The sequence below is a fragment of the Rana temporaria genome, chromosome 8, assembly GCF_905171775.1.
Source record: "Rana temporaria chromosome 8, aRanTem1.1, whole genome shotgun sequence".
In the NCBI taxonomy this organism is placed as follows: Eukaryota; Metazoa; Chordata; class Amphibia; order Anura; family Ranidae; genus Rana; species Rana temporaria.
This window is the reverse complement of record NC_053496.1, coordinates 66,026,539-66,036,354: the sequence shown is the minus strand read 5'-3', so window position 1 is coordinate 66,036,354 and position 9,816 is coordinate 66,026,539. Positions and strand designations below refer to the sequence as shown.

At 39.3% G+C, this 9,816-nt stretch overlaps 1 pseudogene; it reads left to right on the top strand.

Moving 5' to 3' along the window:
- Nucleotides 1-3,085: 3,085 nt before the first annotated feature.
- On the top strand, nucleotides 3,086-4,699 carry LOC120910410 (annotated as a pseudogene).
- The last annotated feature ends 5,117 nt before the right edge of the window (nucleotides 4,700-9,816 follow it).

The following is a 9,816-nucleotide window of genomic DNA, read 5'->3' as shown; positions in this document are numbered from 1 at the left end:
ACAAGTTTCACTAGTTATTCTTGAAAAAGTGAATACAATGGTAAAGCATCCCTAAGGCCATACTGCTATTTAAAAAAAAAAGTCACACTTATAATGTATAGCACCCATTGTGAATACAAAGCCAATGGAGCACTTTTAAAATGAATGAGTGTAAATGAACAATTAAAAAATCTGGGAGAATACGTCAGGTAAGAAATACAGATGTAAAACTCATAAGATATTCTTACATGTGCAAAAGACTAAATCATCTATGTGAGATGGATAATGTAGTCAAAAAGAACATGTTTCATTAGAGGCTATTGTTGTAGTTTTCAAGAATGAAAGAAGGCTATAAATGGCTGCAGTCTTAAACTATCTTTAATATAACTCTCATAGAGAACCAAACCATCTCTGATGACCACATCATAGAGTCACCCAAAGAAGGGAAAAAGGAAAGGCCACCCCTAGCAAAATGTGGGCTTTCTGTGCAGTGTTGCCTAGCTGTTGTTAGAGATGTGCATATATGTGCAAATGGGCATATTTGTTATGTAAGAATGATTTGTTTTCTAAATTTGTTTTGTATATTTAGAATTAATTTCATATATTCAGATTTGTTTCATATATTCATTATTCTAAATTGATTTGTATTTTGAAATAAAAGCTATATTCATCTTAACGTGGTAATTCCTTATTTTGGGAGATTACTTATGCACTCTGGGTTGGACGGAGGTGGATTCATCATATCATAACGAATGGAACAAAATTAAATTCAGATTCATTTGTTATGTTATGATTCAGAAATTCTGATTTATCCCCCTCAGTCAAACCCAAACACAATAAGGACCCTTTCACACTGATCAGTTGATAAACAGTTTTTCAATAAAAAAAAGTGGAAGAAAAATGCATGAAAAAATGCATCACTTTAAATCCAATGAACTTTTCACACTGGTCATTTGCATTAACCTACTGAACACAACAGACCAGTATAATGATTATCATAGGATTTAAAAGGATGCATTTTTCTTCTGTTTTTTTGTTTTGTTTACCAAAAGACTGTTCAAAACTGATCAGTGTGAAAGGGACCTTAAAAGTCCTGCTTGCTGCATTTTTGGTGCAGTAAAACAGAAAATGCACCAAACAAACCTCTCCATTGAAATTAATGGAAACTGCTGCAAAAATGCATAAACAACACAATGCACCTGTGAGAAGTGCTTTGTCCAGTCAGTTACATGTTCAGGGGGAAAAAACCTAAACGTGGCAAAATTGCAGCACTAACATTTCAAATTCATAACGAAGCAGATTGCACGTGTCTAGCTGTTGTGCTTAACCACTTCCATAGAGGGCACTTAACAAACTTTTTAGATTTCAGCGCTGTTGCACCACTTTGAATGACAATTGCGCAGTCGTGCTACACTGTACCCAAACTAAATTTGTATCATTTTGTTCCCACAAATAGAGCTTTCTTTCAGATAGGCGACACGGATGGGCACTGATAGGTGGCACGAATGGGCACTGATAGGTGGCATGGATGGGCATGGATAGGCACTGATAGGTGGCAGGGATGGGCATAGATGTACTGTATTATATTGTACTTATGGATGCCAATCAGTGACTAACAACGCCTGCCAATCAGTGATGCCCATTGTGGGCACTTATTGGCATCCATTGTGGGCACTGATTGCCATCCATTGTGGGCACTGATTGGCATCCCTGGTGGTCTAGGGTGGCATACCTGGTGGAGGGCATCCCTGGTGGTCTAGTGGCATCCCTGGTGGCCTAGTGTGGGCATCCTAAGGGGGGCTGTGCTGATAATCGATCGGCACAAACCCCCCTGTCAGAGGAGCAGCCGATCGGCTCTCCTGTACTTGCGTCTGACAGACGCGAGTGAGGAAAATCCGATAACCGGCTCTCCTTGTTTACATCGTGATCAGCCGTGATTGGACATGGCTGATCACGTGGTAAAGAGTCTCCGTCAGAGAATCTTTACCTAGATCGGTGCTGCGGGGTGTCAGACTGACACCCTGCGACAACGATCGCCGTGATGCGCGCCCCCGGGGGCGCGCAGCTGGTTAATATCCTGAGGACGTCATATGACATCCACTCAGGATATTGAAACCATTTTGCCACCGTCATTTTGTTATAGGGCGGGCGGCAAGTGGTTAATCATTGGCTTTAGCATGCAGGCCGGGAAAGTCAGAGTAATTTCAGCAGTCTTTATCGGGTCACTTGTTCTTGGTGAATGATATGAGGGATTTTAATAAGAAGGTCAGCATGACGACAACAACACAAATAGCATTTTTGAAAAGACAGGTCAGTAATGGCAGCCTTTATGCTTCTTTTATGACAAACAGTAATATATCACCACTCCACGTTAAGCAACCCAAATAAAACAACTCCACGTTTAGTAAATGAAATAAAAAAATACTTTAAATCAGCTGCTACATCCAGCAAATAAATACTCAGTAAAAAATGATATAAACATAATAGAATTATATAAACAGCAGTGATGCAGGGTGTGAACAAACCAAACACTTGCAACAAATTATGCAGTCACAGTGTAATAAATATCAATAGGCTGTGGTGTTTTCTTAAATTTTACTGCAAAAGTGGAAATATGCTTGACACTTTAAGATCATTCAGATTAATAGGAGTAGGTTAGATATAATTGAAATACAGTGTGGACATAAATACATGATTTAGCATTTTGACCACAAACATACTTTAATTTGTAACCTTTTTTTAATTGTTATTCTTTAGTTCATTATTTGCTATATTAAAAAAATGCCTTTGTAAATAACCTTTCTAACAAAATTATAATTTTATATAAATGTGAAGAATTTTAAAGTAAATGTTATCATTTTTTTTTATCTACGGTAACTCTGCTTGTTTTGAAACTAACGCTTGATTAATTAAAAAAGCGTTCTTTTTTTTAAGTTAATTATTGCAAGATAATATCAGTAAAAAAATTATTGTTTGAACTTGAATGAATAAATGTATAATTTCATAGTCTTAGGTAATAACAAAGTTATGTTTAAATCAATAAATGCATAGTGATTGTAAGAAATTACTCTAGTCTAGTCTAGAGGAGTGAGATCCGATTAGAAATGTCATTACAGTAACAGAAACAAAGATTGAAGATTATTTAAAAGGAAAAACCTTTTTAGATTTGGATAGAGTGGTAAAGGAATAGAACCAATGAGGTTTATATTGCTGTCTGTATGTTTGCTACGGAAAGTTGCTCTCTTCTGATCACTAGTGTCACCAGGAATAAAATTAAAAGGTAAATTGAAAATGTTGAATTTCACCCAAAACATGAATAGAGAGGAAATCTTCAGATGGGGATAATGGTTCCTGTGGCAACTGTCTAAGATGGAATGTCCCTATGTTGAAAATATATCCTCTCACTTGAATCTACAGTAAAGAAAGTAAGGGGAAATATCAATATTAAGGCAATACATTATAAAAAAATACACCATTTTTAACAATCCCCCATTCTATGCATATACTGTATACTACTGAGTAAAATACTTATTCTAACCTGTTCCCCCATCTATACAAAAAGCATTTATTTACTTACCTTTCCAGGGGTCTGTTTAAGGAATTCTCCTTTCCCTCACCTTCTGCAAGTATTTGGCCATCGAATGAGATAAATGCTTGATCCAGCTCGTCAGCCTTTGTGGTTCTTCTCGCTGGCTCTGTCATAAATATTAAGTATTAGTAATAAATCAAGCTGTTTTTTTCTAATTTAGAAATGTATCAAAATTCCTCAAAACCTTTCTCAAACCCAGCATATTTTACAATCGAAGGCTTATCAGAAATATCAGGACTTTGGTTTCCGATTTTTATTGTTTTCCTTTTTATTTACCTTATTATCATCCTTGGAAATGCCAGCATTTTTTGTGCGATCAGTTCTAATTCTCATCTTCATACTCCAATGTATTTCTTTTTAATGAACCTCTCAGTTATGGACATTGCTTATACCTCTACTATTTTACCTAAACTATTAAACATGTTAACAAGCAAAAACAACGCCATTTCATTTTGGGGATGCATATATCAAATGTACTTCTTTTTAGCCATGGCCTGTGCTGAAGTCCTCCTGTTGACATTCATGGCCTATGATCGCTATGTGGCGATCTGTCATCCTCTACACTATGTTATTCTAATGAGTCTGAAGCAATCAGCTGGCCTTGCAATGATAGCTTGGACTATTGGGTTTGTAGACCCTAGTGGCCATGCTGTCCTCATATCCAAACTATCATTTTGTACCTCCAACGTTATTAACCATTTCTTTTGTGATGTAATTCCACTGCTGAAGATCTCCTGCAGTGACACTTCTAAAGTTGAACTGATAAACTATTTAGAAGGGGGCCTTATATTATCTGCTGCCTTTATGCTTACTTTGGTGTCATATATATTTATTATTTCTACCATTATGAAGATAAAGTCAGCTGAAGGCCGCCGTAAGGCCTTTTCCACTTGCTCTTCCCATTTGACCTGTGTTGTTATATTTTATGGGACAATTATTTGTTTATACATGAGACCCACTGCTAGTTACACTCCAAAGTACGACAAGTTTATTGCTCTTCTCTACGCAGTATTGGTTCCTGTGTTGAATCCTGTCATCTACAGCTTGAAAAACCAGGAAATTAAAAGTGCATTTGTGAAATTAAAAACTAAACTGGTTTAAAAAATAATAATGTTCTTATTTATTGTATAGTTGCTTTCTTTGTATCTATTTTGTTTTAAATTGTTTTCTAGCTATATGAATTAAACTATCCATACATACTTTAAATCTACACTTAAACACACCAAGATACCCTATAACAAGTTTAGTGTACATACATGCTTTATGGAAGATCATCACCTTAAACAATCTTCTAAATTTCCCCGTTGTATCATGTACACATGCAGAGAAAAAGTCACGATAGGACTAAAGTTTATATTTTTGTCAGTTTAAGGTCTACTACCAAAGCTTGCTCATTCCAGGTTACCCCAAATGGAAAATAAAACTGTGCGATAAAAATAAAATCTGACTGAGCACTGAGATTGATATGCAATAGGAGTATAGGTTGTACACTTTTTTTCTTAGACCCCTTTCACACTGGAGCGGTTTGCAGACGCTGTTGCACTAAAAATAGCGCCTGCAAACCGACCCTAAACAGCTGCTGCTGTGTCTCAGGTGTGAAAGCCTGAGGGCTTTAACATTGGAGCAGTGCACTAGAAGGACGGTAAAAAAAAGTCCTGCTAGCCGCATCTTTGTAACGGTGAAGGAGCAGTGTATACCGCTCCTCCATCGCTCCTGCCCATTGAAATCAATGGGACACAACGGCTATATCACCGGCAATGCGCCTCTGCTGAGGCACTTGCGGCATTTTTTAACCCTTTCTCGGCCGCTAGCGGGGCTAAAACTGCCCGCTAGCGGCCAAATAGCACTGCGAAATTGGCGGTAAAGCACCGCTAAAAATAGCGGCGCTTTACCGCCGACGCTGCTCCTACCCCTGTGTGAAAGGGGCCTTACCTTAGTGAATAAGGTAAAGCTCTGCTGACAAAAATTATCCAATCAAGCGCAAGCAAAAAACTAATTTTCTAATTTCCCATGCACACGATTGAGTGCATTTTCACCACATTCACTAAGCAAAGTGAAAATGTACCTTGCAAAGATACATAGTTACATAGTAGGTAAGGTTGAAAAAAGACACAAGTCCATCAAGTCCAACCTATGTGTGTGATTATATGTCAGTATTACATTGTATATCCCTGTATGTTGTGGTCGTTCAGGTGCTTATCTAACTGTTTTTTTAAATTATCGATGCTCCCCACTGTGACCACTGCCTGTGGAAGGGAATTCCACATACTTCCTGCTCTTACAGTAAAGAACCCTCTACATAGTTTAAGTTTAAACCTCTTTTCTTCTCATTTTAATGAGTAGCCATGTGTCTTGTTAAACTCCCTTCCACGAAAAAGATTTATCCCTATTGTGGGGTCACCAGTATGGTATTTGTAAATTGAAATTACATCCCCTCTCAAGCGTCTCTTCTACAGAGAGAATAAGTTCAGCGCTTGCAACCTTTCCTCATAACTAATATCCTTCAGACCCTTTATTAGCTTTGTTGCCCTTCTTTGTACTTGCTCAATTTACAGTACAACCTTCCTGAGGACTGGTGCACAGAACTGGACAGCATACTCTAGGTGTGGCCAAACCAGAATCTTGTAGAGTGGGAGAATTATCGTTTTATTTCTGGAGTTGATCCCTTTTTAATGCATGCCGATATTCTGTTTGCTTTGTTAGCAGCAGCTTGGCATTGCATGCCATTGCTGAGCCTATCATCTACTAGGACCCCCAGGTCCTTTTCCATCCTAGATTCCCCCAGAGGTTCTCCCCCCAGTGTATAGCTTGCATTCATATTTTTGCCACCCAAATGCATTATTTTACATTTTCTACATTAAACCTCATTTGCCATGTAGTTGCCCACCCCATAAATTTGTTCAGATCTTTTTGCAAGATTTCCATATCCTGCGGATAAGTTATTGACCTGCTTAACTTAGTATCATCTGCAAATATAGAGATTGAACTGTTTACCCCATCCTCCAGGTCATTTTTCAACAAATTAAATAGGATTGGTCCCAGCACAGAGCCATGGGGGACCCTACTACCCACCCCTGACCACTCTGCATACTCCCCATTTCTTACCACCCTCTGAACTCTTTACCACCCTCTGAACATTTATGGGGAACTGTGTCAAATGCTTTTGCAAAATCCAGATACACCACATCTATGGGCCTTCCTTTATCTAGATGGCAACTCACCTCCTCATAGAAGGTTAATAGATTGGTTTGGCAAGAACGATTCTTCATGAATCATGCTGATTACTGCTAATGATAACCGTTTTCATTACTAAAATCTTGTATTTAGTCCCTTATCATGCCCTCCAAGAGCTTACATACTATTGATGTTAGGCTAACTGGTCTGTAATTCCCAGGGATGTGTTTTGGGCCCTTTTTAAATATTGGTAGACTGTCGGTAAAAATTAGGAACAATGGTCTGGCAATTATTTGACTGAGTTCCCTAAGTACCCTCGGATGCAAGCCATCTGGTCCCGGTGATTTATTAATGTTACGTTTTCCAAGTCTATTTCTAATTCTGTCCTTGTGTCAAGAGGATAAACATTGCAGTTTTTGTTACTGAAGCCCCCCGATTCCCTTGTAAAGACTGAGGAGAAGAATAAATTCAATACCTTCGCCATCTCCCCATCCGTTGTAACCAGATGTCCTTCCTCATTCTTTATGGGGCCAATATGGTCTGTCCTCATTTTTTACTGTTTACTTTGGTAAAAATGTCTTGGGATTGTTTTTGCTCTCCTTCGTTATGCGTCCTTCGTGTTCTACTTAGTCGCCCTAATTTCACCCTTACATTTCTTGTTGCATTCTATATAAAGTCTGAATGCTGATGTTGATCCCTTAAGTTTGTATTTTTTGAAGGCCTTCTGCTTTGCTTTTATTTGCATTTTTACATTGGAGTTAAGCCATTCAGGACTTTTGTTCGCTCTTTAAAATGTATTACCTATGGGATGCATTGGCTAATGCCCTTGTTTAATATGCTCTTAAAGCAAACCCATCTCTCCTCCGTGTTCTTTGTTCCTCAAATTTTTTTTCCCAATTCATGCCTTTTAGCAAGGTTCGTAGTTTATGGAATTTGGATCTTTTGAAATTCAGTGTCTTTCTATTCCCCTTATGTTTTCTATTTGTGTGATTTATACTGAAGCCAATTGACCTGTGATTGCTGTTTCCTAAATTCTCCCGTATTTCCACATCCGTGATCTGGTCTGTATTGTTGGTAATCGCTTTATTTCTAGTTGGTGTGTCTACCATCTGAACCATGAAATTGTCCTGACTTTTAGGAACTTAGACAAATGCTTGGTTCCCTCCACCCAGTCTATGTCTGGATAATTAAAATCTCCCTTTATGATTACACGTCCCATCCTTGCTGTTAATCCAACTTGTGATAAGAGATCCGTCTCCCCCTCCTCCCTCAGTTTAGGGGGCCTATAACCAGGGCCAGACTGGCCTACCGGGATACCAGGAAATTTCCCGGTAGGTTGCTTGCCCTGGGGCCGCTTTGAACTGCAGACTGCAGCACTCCCCTCCAGGTTCCCACCTCCTCCTCTTGGCTGCGATTATGGGCACAGTGAGGCTGCATTGATGGGCACAGTGTGGTTGAGATTATGGGCACATTGAGGCTGCGATTATGGGCACAGTCAGGTTGCATTGATTGGCACAATGAGGCTGTGATTATGGGCACAGTCAGGCTGTGATTATGGGCACAGTGAGGCTGCATTGCTGCATTGATGGGTGCCAGCACCGCCAGGCCAGTCTAAGGGGGGGTCATTAATGTAAGGGGGCATGAATACAATAATGTAAAGGCACACTGATATAAAGGTATTTTTTGCGGTGCTTTTCAGACTCTAGCGGGGTGCTTTTAACCCCCGCTAGCGGCCAAAAAGGGTTAAAATCGCCTTCAAAGTGCCAGCGGTTCAGCGGTGCTGCCCATTGATTTCAATAGGCAGGGGCACTTTAGGAATGGTGTATAATAAAGTGATAAGCGCAATATGAATAAGTATACTGTGTAACAAACTAATGATTAGTAAACCAGGCTGATAATAGCTTAAATTATTAACCACAGTGGCTGATGATTGCAAAACACAGGACTAGCTAGCAAGTAGCAAGTGAAAGATGCACACACAGGTGAATGAAAATGCTGTGAACAAACCAGCAAAACAATAGATAAAATGTCTCTAACAGTCAATAGGAATGGTGCAAATACTGTGAAGCAACAGCTCTGAGCTGTGGTAAATGAAACAATAAATAGAGCATAAAATAATGAAGTGAACAAAGTCCCAAATAAATGTCATAAATGACTGAAAATAATGGTGGTATTCCTTCAAAAATCTTCCAATACAGATCTTCAATAAGGTGGGCTCACAGAGCGCTTACCTTCCCAAATTAATAATCAAGCCTTGATTACATATATATCCATGAGGGGTGCTGTCTGTTACACATCCAGGTTCAGCTTTTAATAGCGTCCTGTGTGAAGTAAAATAAAAATAATTTTTTTTAAATGCCCCTGTGCCCGGTAGCTCGCGCTCAGATGCGAACGCGCATGTAAGTCCCGCCCACATATGTAAACGCCGTTAAAACCCCACATGTGAGGTATCGTCTCATGCGTTAGAGCGTGTGCAACAATTCTAGCACTAGACCTCCTCTGTAACTCAAAAATAGTAACCTATAAAAAAAATGAAAGCTTCGCCTATGGAGATTTTTAAGTACCGAAGTTTGGCGCCATTCCATAAGTGTGCGCAATTTTAAAGTGTGACATGTTAGGTATCTATTCACTCTGCGTAACATCATCTTTCACATTATACAAAAAAATTGGGCTAACTTTACTGTTTTGTTATTTTTATTACCTAGAGTGTCTGTTAAAAAAAATATATATAATGTTTGGGGGTTCTGATTAATTTTCTAGCGAAAAAATTGTGATTTTTACATGAAGGAAAGAAGTGCCAAAATAGGCCCGGTGGACAAGTGGTTAAATAACAAACATGTTATACTTACCTCCACTGTGCAGCTCATTTTGCACACAGTGGCCCCGATCCACACCTTCTGGGGTCCCTCGGCGGCTGTCTCGGCTCCTCCCCCGCAAGAGCTTTCCGCCTTCATGAGCGAGCTCACATGGTGGAAAGCTCTTGCAGGCGCCCTCCCGTAATACAGCGGCGGGCATAGCTGCCGACCCTATCACTCGGCCCCGCCCCCCAGCACGCAGCGTCATAGGAAGTGATT